Raw genomic sequence first — 10,071 nt, 5'->3', positions numbered from 1 at the left:
GCTGCTGGGGAAGATGTATTTCTTGAGCCAGTAGCTTCATATTAATTGAATCACGAAGAATTTACATCTTACCAGAAACAACACATAAGGAAGTCATATTATTCCATTCTAGAATAAGAAAATGATGACTTTGCCTGGAGTAGGCTCAAAAATGTGTCAAAGTTGTCATTAGAAATATAAATTATGGAACTCAAATCCTGAGTAGCAGAAACCTCCACAAGCTCTTTATGATAGGATCATTAGAGAATAAACACCTCAGGTTTTTGAGATACCAGAATCCAACACTCAGATCTCATTGTTTTTTGAAAAAAAAAAAAAAAAAAAAAAAGGCTGTTCTCATATTCAAGAAGAGAAAAAGTGGAAAGAAAAGATGTGAAAAAAAGATCCAGAAAAACTCTGCTGAGTATCTGCGTTGTGGTCAGGTCATGAGGCAAATGGGCATTAGCTCATCTGTTGCATGAAAGGTGTAATTTTAATCACATATTTGATGCAGCATATGTAAGAAAAAGCAGGAGAAGAGACAACTGCTCCCCATACTATGTTCATAAGGTATGGCAGGTGGATTACCCCTTGCCTTTCCCTTTTATACCTTTTTTTCTCCACTTTCTACATCATAGAAGATCAAATCAGGAATTGGAAATTGTTTTTTGATTTTCAAGGCTGTACAAGCTGACATACACACTTTCTTCTGCTGTGATGAGTTTCATTCACAAAGGGCACTATTCATCTGGTTTAAGAAGGAAAAATTATACAATAAAACAAGACTTTTTTCCTTAAAACTTAATGAGTGACTATCCTTACAATGCTTGAAGTAAAGGCTCAGAAAAAGCATATGAAATACAACATAATTAGTATAAAATTGTAAAATGTAGTATATCAACAAAAGAAAAAATCTTTAAACCAAATGTGAGCATCTCAGTTTTCAAATTTTAAATAGTTTAATTAGAGCTATATAATGCAAACACTAACTTTGTTACATGATTGACTAACCCAGTGTTTAACAATTTGAGCTGCTATAACAAATATTGAAAATTTCCTATTAATCGATTCTTTGTCGTAATGTTTTCCTTCAGAAGTACTGAGTGTTAAAGAGTCGAGGAAAAAAGGCAAAATGTATCCATTTCCCCTGCTGCGATTCTGGCGCTCCTTTCCATAAAATCATTATTTTCCAAGAATTTGGATAATTTCAAAGATTTGCATCTTCTATATTGACCATGATAGTGAGTCAGCAAAATGAAATTAAAAGAATTTTCTTTTTTTTTTTTAATGCAATATATACATTTGTATTCTCTTTTTCCATCTTATGCATCAGTGAATGTTTTATTAGCACTTAGCAAGAAAAAGGGCAAAAAATTCAGCAACATAAGAACCAACTATTAGTCTACTCAACACCTGCATCTCCCATAAACACATTCTTACAAATGTTTTCACCAAAGAAAAAAGAGGAAAGTGAGTTTCTTGAAATGTAAAAAATGCATTAATTCTCATCTTTTGAATTAAAATATGGCCTAGAATCAATAAGTGGAAGCTGAATGAAATTCTCGCTGGATAACTATTTCTGAGAATAGCTATATTGCAATTTTATGACAGTGGTTAAAATAAATGTATAAATAATTCTCCCTGAAATCATTTATGTTCGCATTCTGTCTCTGCAAAACAGCAATTTTCACAACAGAAAAAATGCCAAAAACCTGCTTTGAATTTCAAAACTTTAAGTCACCTTCTGTTCAGAATAAATTATGTTTTCCTTTTTGAAATACATAAATGTCACCAGTGGAGGGAACCTATTCTTGGAAACTGTTTTGGACAATTTATTTTTACTGCTGTTATCTCCTACCTTTAAATGTTTAGTGAAATGCTGAACTTCTCAGTTGTTCAGTCTTTTTTGAAACTATTTTTTTACAAATAGTTCTGTCAGTGTCTGATCTTTCATTGGTCATGTGAAGGGTTTACTCATACAGTTTTGATCTTCCTGCATTTATTTGTTTGCAATATTCTTAGATTCTCAGTACGTTCTCAGATTTTTAAAAAATCACTATCTAAAAACATTTAATTATTTTCAGGAACTAATTTTCTCCCCAGGATGTGGAGATGCACTTGTAGATTAACCTAATGTATTGTGTTTTAAAGAGAGTTTATCCAGTCATTTGTTTTGCACTTGTTCATTTTATGGACAATGATATCTGTGTATAGAACTACAATATCCACTGGTGTTACCTGATTTTCTTGTCAACAAAGAAACTCTATAAATACGCCTAATGCCCTCTTAAATGAGTTAATTGCAGGTCTCCATATGAATATCTGTATGCAGATCATGATTTTTGAGAGCCTAGCTGTACATTTGTACTACTCAGACATGTTTTGCAGGTTTGTTTTCATGGACATGACCATGCATTTCTGTTTATAGATGGAAATCAGTTTGATATGTACTGGATTCCAAAGTTACATCAAGTCAGGAATTTTTTTACTTCATTGTTGAAATAGGTTGATGTGGAGGAAAACAAAACAACAAAGAAATTTATGGGATCTAATTTGTTCTTCAATACTTGTTCTTTAATTACTGTGTATGCTGCTCCTTGGAAAACATTTTATAGTCTGCAAGCTGGAAAAATGCATCACGTCTTATTTAGCTCATTCATTAGAGTTTGGCAAATGAGCATCAGGTTCACTATTGAACAGAAATTGAAGTTGTCAGAGCAAATGCACTTGGGAATTGGTTATGGAAAGTAAGACAATTTTGTCTTTAATGAATATTATGTGATCATTGGCTTTGTTGTTCACATGGGACAAAGAAATCACCTTTAGTAGATTACACAACTAAACCAATTTACATAATAACATCATATGCATTAAAAATACATTGCCCTTGTGGAGGCAGGGTTCAACAGTTGGAGAGATAAAAATAACTACTACAAACCAGTATTTTCCAGTGACACAGATCAGCAGGGATCATGGAATTCTCTTAGACACCAGCTTTAGTAGATTTCAGCACTAAACCAATTTCCTGAAGCACATTATGCACTTTGAAAGAGTTTGCTTTTTGACTCATACATGGCTCTCTCAGGAGACAAGTTAAAATGTATTTAATTATATTAAAACTTTTCCTACTAACTCATATCACAAGGGATTGTGTAATCCTATGAAAATGGTCATTACGGAAGAAATGTGATCAGTAAACTAATATTCCTAAATAGGCTGTTACGCTTGGAGCATACATAGGATAATATTAATAATAATTCTAAGTAGTCAGCTGTGACTTGTATCCGGTACACAGGTAAGTTCTTGAGAAGAAAACTAGCACAGCCTTGTATTAGTTTCAGCACATATTTTGGGTCATGATATCAATCTCAAAGAAGGATTTAATTATGTTTGTGGATCATTTATTTGTCTATATCACAAGGAATAAGAGTGCTGATGTAGATGAAGGACTGGAATTATGAAATGATTTTGGATTCTTTATGTTCTTTTCTACAATAATTAGAAATTATATTATTTATTTCCTCTGTAAATAATGGACTCTAAAAACAGAATTCAAGGTGCCCTTCTCAGTAACCAGCTGAGAGGATAGGAAGCAATCACATACAGAGACTTTTTAAACCAATCTGTAGGATACTGAGGAAAGAGTTGAGTAAATAATTTCTGTCTTGCTTGTTTATCTAGTCAGCAGACTTTTGAGGGAAATTACTCAGAAGCATCCTGCGCCAGTCTACCTCATGAATAGACTCCAGTATCCCACGGCAACACTTTTATATTGGTCCTTATAATGAAGAATTTTGAGTTAGGCAAGAAAAAGTAATGGGTGCCTTCAGGATTGAGGCTAGGCTATATATCCCCCAAAAAGTTGAGTAGGGAAGAATTTAGAAAGCTTGATAAGAATTGACAGATATGGGAAAAGAAATATCTGTTATGAGGAGCATACTTTTACCCATATGTTGTTACCATGTTAACACTGAGATTTTTCCCTAATGTAAGCAGGCTACAAACACAGTTACTATGGCTCAGGTTTTCTTACAGAGACGGAAGGAGACACTCTCACCTAGGGTGGAGGTTAAAATATTTCATAAATTCTCATAAGTTTTCCAATATAGAACTTGTACATTCAGCTACAGATTTCAGTAGATTTCTTCATGCAGCCCTGAGTGTGATTTGCCAGCCCTTTATTCTTGGGCCTTCCTATTACAGACCTGACTTGCTTTGGCTGAGCCATGGTGAGATTGTTACCATTTTCTTTTTATTACAGTCCTCCCTGCGGGGTCCTCACCTGTGTGGCAGATTGAGTAGGAAGGTGTGACCATACTTCAACTGCTTCCTTCCTGTATTTTTGCACACATTTGCCTTTTTTTTTCCTACAAAACAAACAAACAAACAAAACAAAACAAAACAAAACAAAACCTCAGATGGGAAAGGGATTTGGCTAGTTTAATTGCATATAAAGGTCATCTCTATAGAATTTCTTAATTTTGAATACCACATCACCTAACTACACAATCACCTAACTGCACAATAGTATGTGTTTATGTGTGTATGTGTGTTTGCATTTAGTTACATTTTTCCAGTAGAATTACAAATGCAGAAACCTTTATTTTATGAAAACTAAGGAAGTTACTCCAGTGATGTTTTCAGAGTATTAATTTCAGACTTCAGAATTCTTGATATTAACAAATGCCTAATGGAGTATGTAAATTTCAGGATTTAGCTTCATCAGCAGTTTCATATCTGTATTACAGTATATAATACATATATAGTAATGTATATATAGTATATATAATATATAGTATATAATATTCTATCTGTACTAAGTATTTATACATCCTAGACTTTTCCAGGGGTGATCATCATGCCAAAATAAATTACTGGGCTCTGCAATAGAGTTAATGTTGATTAATCATAGGAATTTAACCAATCTTTTTTGTCTTTCAGAGCAAAAAAAAAAAAAAAAAAAGAAAAAAAAAAAAGGAAATGCGAACTCTAGAAAGTAATTTTAAAAAATGAAAGGCTGTACAAATAGAGCTGTGGTGAGAAATTTTGATGTGAGCTTAATGTTGCATTTGAAAACAGCCTGACCATACAAAGTGTGATGGATTACTCGTCTCAGCTTCTACTTCAATGCTTTCCTGTTTGATACCTGTGATCTGTGAACTGTGTTGAGCAGCTAAGGAGCTTTTTGATTAGACAGTAAGACTCATACACTATGACCTATACCTGTAATATTACATTTGCAAGGAAACATTAAAGGATTTTTGTCCTTTTTCTGAAATAATACTCTCCTGGTGTTTGTTTGTGCTCAAGTTCAGGCTCCAAAAAATGGCACAAATTTTGCCAGCTACTGTGTGATTCTTTTCTTAGGACATGAAAACATGGTACATTTACTATCAGCTTTCCTATGCTTGGAAGTGTGGTGGCCCATGTTCAGAAGACAATGCTTGGTTAAATATTTTAAATGCATTTAAATAAATAAATACTTCAAGGGTAATTTTTCATAAAGGCAGAGACAGGTACCCTCTCTCTGGACAAGCCTGCCCTAGATTTTTGACTGGTTACATTACCTGTAGTTGCAACCCATTTTAATTTCCCTAAACTCCCCAGCTGAAGAGGAGTCCTTGCCAAAACCATCTCTTGCTCCAGAGCTTTTTCAGAGAATTTAAGAAAATAACTGTTTCAAAGACATGGCCGAGGAGAATTAAAATATCAGCCAGTGAGCCCATTAAAATGTCAGGTATTATCTCTCATAAATGACAGCAGAAGGCTGACATTCAGCCTTTAAATTGTTAATCATTAATTTCAGAAAGTAAGTCCACTGTTCCCTCTCTAAGATATTTATGTGGAAACATACCTACCTGACAGGCCACAGGAAAACTATTTTAGTGGAGCACATCTCTTCCATGTGATGTAATTCTCTGCCAATGCAACCAATGCTTAATTCACCCTCTGACTGCTTCACACCACTTCACTACTGCTCAGAGGTGCCCATCATTTCATCCAGTCATTGCAGCAGCTGTGAATGTCTGTATCACTTCCTAAATTGGGTTATAGAAAGAACGGTTTTTGAGAGGCGTATTTCCTTCAACAGCAGGGATGGAAATTAATCATTACATGTGACTCTTGAAAGTCTAAGAGTGGTATTTGTGGCACCTGGAATTTAGTAGGATGAAGAACATGTGGGAGCAAGAAAGGAACAGCACTGAGATAAGAACAGGAATTCTTAACAGGGAGAAAAAAGAAGGTTACACTGAGGAGAAAGAGAGGGAGGTGAGGGATGGAGGGGATGAGGGGAATGGGGGAATTCCAGAAGTGAAAGAGAGCTGAAGTTTTAAGAAACAGCAGAAAAGAATTAAAAATGGGTAGGAAAATGTGAAAAGTAAAGCCCAAATTTATTAAGAAAAAGAAAATGGAAAAAATCTGTAAATGGAGGAGTCATTCTTAATGAGCCAGATCCCACTTTACAGCCACTTAAAATCACTATGCTAACCCCAATCATTTCCCTCTTCACCCATGTCCTTCCATCCCATCTGCAGTCCTCCATTCTCCCTCTCCAACACCTTTCCAGAGCCACCTGTGCTCTCAGACCTGTCATGTCCACGCACTTTTCCATGATATTTCAGCCTCTTCTGTTTTGTTCCATATCATTTCACTCTGCACCTTTCCTGTTGGCCCCATGATCTTGTAGGAAAAAGGTGGTGCTGGTAGGTAAATCAGCAGCCATGCAGTCAGAGGGAGATGTTCACCAAAGGGCTCTGGAGGAGCTTTCTGGGGATGTGAAGGCTATTGACGTGCAATCCTGGTGGGGTTGGTTATGGGGGTGTGTGCAGACTGTGATCAGAAGAGATCTCTGTAGGAAGTTAGGGACAGCTGTGGCATACCCCCTGGTGGGGGGCAATGAGGGAGAGATGTGTGTGTTGTGAGGGGCCCAGGCCAGTAGATATGTTGACTCTTCGTTGGTGTGTGAGGAGAGGCTGCAGTGCTGGGCCCTCTGGGAGCCTGGAAATGGCCAAGAAGGAAGAGGCGCTCACATGCAAACCACCAAACATAATTAAAAGCCCAGATGGATATGTAGTACATCTCTCTTCTCCTCAAGAGTAGAGGAATGGAAAACCCAATACTTGAAAAGCTCTTCATAGAGAGAGCAGAACATAGTGTGTGGAACTCCCAGCTATACTACAAGAGATTTTGATGCATTTCCAAACTTAGACACCTCTGTGACCTTTAAAATTTTACTCTCTGTATAATGGTCTTACAAGCCATAGGTACAGGGAGATTTTCAGACTAAAAACCCTTTTAATGGCAGTGACCCGGGAAGTACAGTAATGAAAGCTGCGCATTATCAAGCGAGACAACTGAGAATCTGGGCTCCAGGCTTGTTAAGGGGAAGCAGTGCTACTATTTAATGCCTTCAGCTATTTTTTTTTCTTTTTATGGAAGGCAGTGGAAAAATGGTTAGATGCACTCAGTCATTGTACTAAGTTATTCAAATGCAGATTGAGAAGATTATTTATTTAGGGAAGACTATTTTAAAGGAAAAGAAAACAGTTAAGTGATTGCTCTCAAATTCTGATACTTTGAATATATAATATTCTGCACCTGAAAACATCTTTTTTTTTTTTTCTTTTCCTGTACAGAGGGAACTATGGAACAAAAATATTTTTCTTATTAGTTTTTCTGTTGTTTTTTTTTTTTTTTTTTTTTTTTTTTCTGACAGTGTCTGAAGATTGAATACCCTTATTTTCCCCATTAGTTGGACTAGCTATCAAGACCAGACTCTGAGTCAGCTATGCTACATCTAATGGACCAGGGAGCCATTCTTTTGACTTGGGTAATAAGAAACACTTGCAAAGGCAGATATATTCTGTCTGGTACTGCAGTACATAACAGTGAGCACCTCTCATTACCTAAAGGTTTTCTCTCACTAGAACAAGTTTCTAGGATGGGTTCTCCTAAGTCCCCAGGCAGTTCCTCTCCCCTTCCATTAATACTTTCCCTCCTCTCTTGGTTTTGTTTGCATCAGAACAAGGACAAAATAAAAATACATTTGCTATATTTGCCACCATTAAAAGCCATTTACCTTAGCAAAGCCAGGGAAACCTGCCTATGGTGAGCAGCTGGGACTGGATAAAGATGGTGAAGATCAGTACACTACACTGCTTGGAAACACAGTATATAAACACTACACTCTAGTGCAGTGAAGATTTAACAAACTTTGTTTGTTAAATTAGTTAGCTGACTTGCGAATTTCAGGATCCTGAATCCTAAATAAGGATGAGGACAAGAAGGCAAGAGATGTCACTGTGTGTAGCAATGTCACGCAAAACCTCCAAAGTTTTGACAGCTGTAGTATTCATCACTGTGTCAGTACTACAAAAATTGCACCTACTATGTGTGCTTTCTTTTATTGCCACTTAAAAAAGACCTGTGTATCATATCCTCGGTAAGATTTTACATTCAGATCTATTCAAAGATTGACACAGTATTCTAAGACAAATATGCCTTTCAGTGTTTTCCTGGTAACAGTCTAGTTTTACAGAACAATATTTTGAATGTTGTATAGTTCGAGTCCATTATGGTATGAGTGGAGAAACAAACGAAATTTTTGTCAGCTCTGGTTATAATGACACTGATTGCTGTGTTGTGAATAACTATCTGCATTTTGTTTTTGTTGTACAGAAGGTGAAATATTTATTTATTTCAAAAATAGCTGCAGAAATATACTATTTATACGGTGAGCAGTGGTTTGTGGAAAATCTGTGTTTAGAGAAGATTTTATATAGGCATACATTAAATTCATTTCATCAGCTACACTTTTTACTCTCACAGCTAGTTTCTCAATTAAATGAATGAAATAATTTCCATTCTGTGGAAGATGGCAACTTCTTAATTTTGAAGTTGTAAAAATTACAATGGTAATCTCTGACGTTGTACAAAAAGCTCATGGCTTGACCTGGTACTCTTTTCTGCCACTGAGTAATTCTACTGAGGTCAAAGATTTTTAGTATTGTTACTTACTGTAGGTACATTTAGAGTGTTTGTGAGTAACTCTGACGGAATAATAATTGAACATGAAAATGTGAGAGTAAGGGACACCAACTGTTCTAAAAAAAGCCTTATTTTTGGTCATTTAATTTGGTAGTGATAAAATATCTTATTCTCACGGTTTTCTCAAGTGCCTCTCTGAGCTGGAGCCTACAGAGGAAAGGACCAACTGCTGGAGTTGTTGCATAACTAGATGAGTGTATGAAACCCCTGAAAAAGAGAATTAAGCACTCTCCCTTTCCTGGTTGTGAGGATAGTATACTTTCACCTTACTTCTTCCATTGTTTCATGAATCATGCAAGACTGAGCAAACCTTGTATCCTGGATCTGTAAAAATCAAGGATCTGAGGCTGCTGGACTACTCTACCCACCATTTTCTGCCTACTCCTTCCTCTCTTTCAGCAGTTCCTTGGTTGTTCGTACTTCTGTGAGAGTGTGCCTTTGGACCACTGGAAGGCCTTTTTCCTTTGCACTGAGATTGGCCATATGTTTCTAACATTTGCGATGCAGGAATGGGGTCTATAAGATGAAGAAATGTGAACATTCAACTGATAACGCAGACTGAAGTTATTCAGCATTTTCAATTATATTTTCAATGCTAGATCTTGTAGGCTTTAGCATTAGGATAATCAGTGAGGGATTATCAATGTCTGCTAAGACCTATTTATCACTGGATTTGTCATGAGATTTCAAGACAAAAATTTCATAATAATACTTCATTAATCTATTCTGCAGGTTCTAAAAAGACTTACTGCTTTGACTGCTGCCCTTTCTGTGTGTGACTCACAGCTCTTGAAAAGAATTGGTTCAGAGCCTTGTCACACCAGTTTTTTAGAGAAAAGTTCAGGGCATAAGAAGACAGGAGTTCTTAATTGTGAATTCTAGTCCTACATGACAGGTTGGACTTCATATGAACTCTTTGCTAATTTAACTTCCATTTGTAAAAACAAAAGATTAAGGTCAGTGGTCCGCCTAAACTCCTAGTCTCTCTGTATCAGTGCTGATACAAGTTGCTATTTAGAGAGAGCCTTTAAGACTGGCTGTAGT

This window comes from Gallus gallus, chromosome 1 (assembly GCF_016699485.2).
Source record: "Gallus gallus isolate bGalGal1 chromosome 1, bGalGal1.mat.broiler.GRCg7b, whole genome shotgun sequence".
Lineage (NCBI taxonomy): Eukaryota > Metazoa > Chordata > Aves > Galliformes > Phasianidae > Gallus > Gallus gallus.
The sequence above is the reverse complement of the archived record's forward strand: the minus strand, read 5'-3'. Positions refer to the sequence as shown.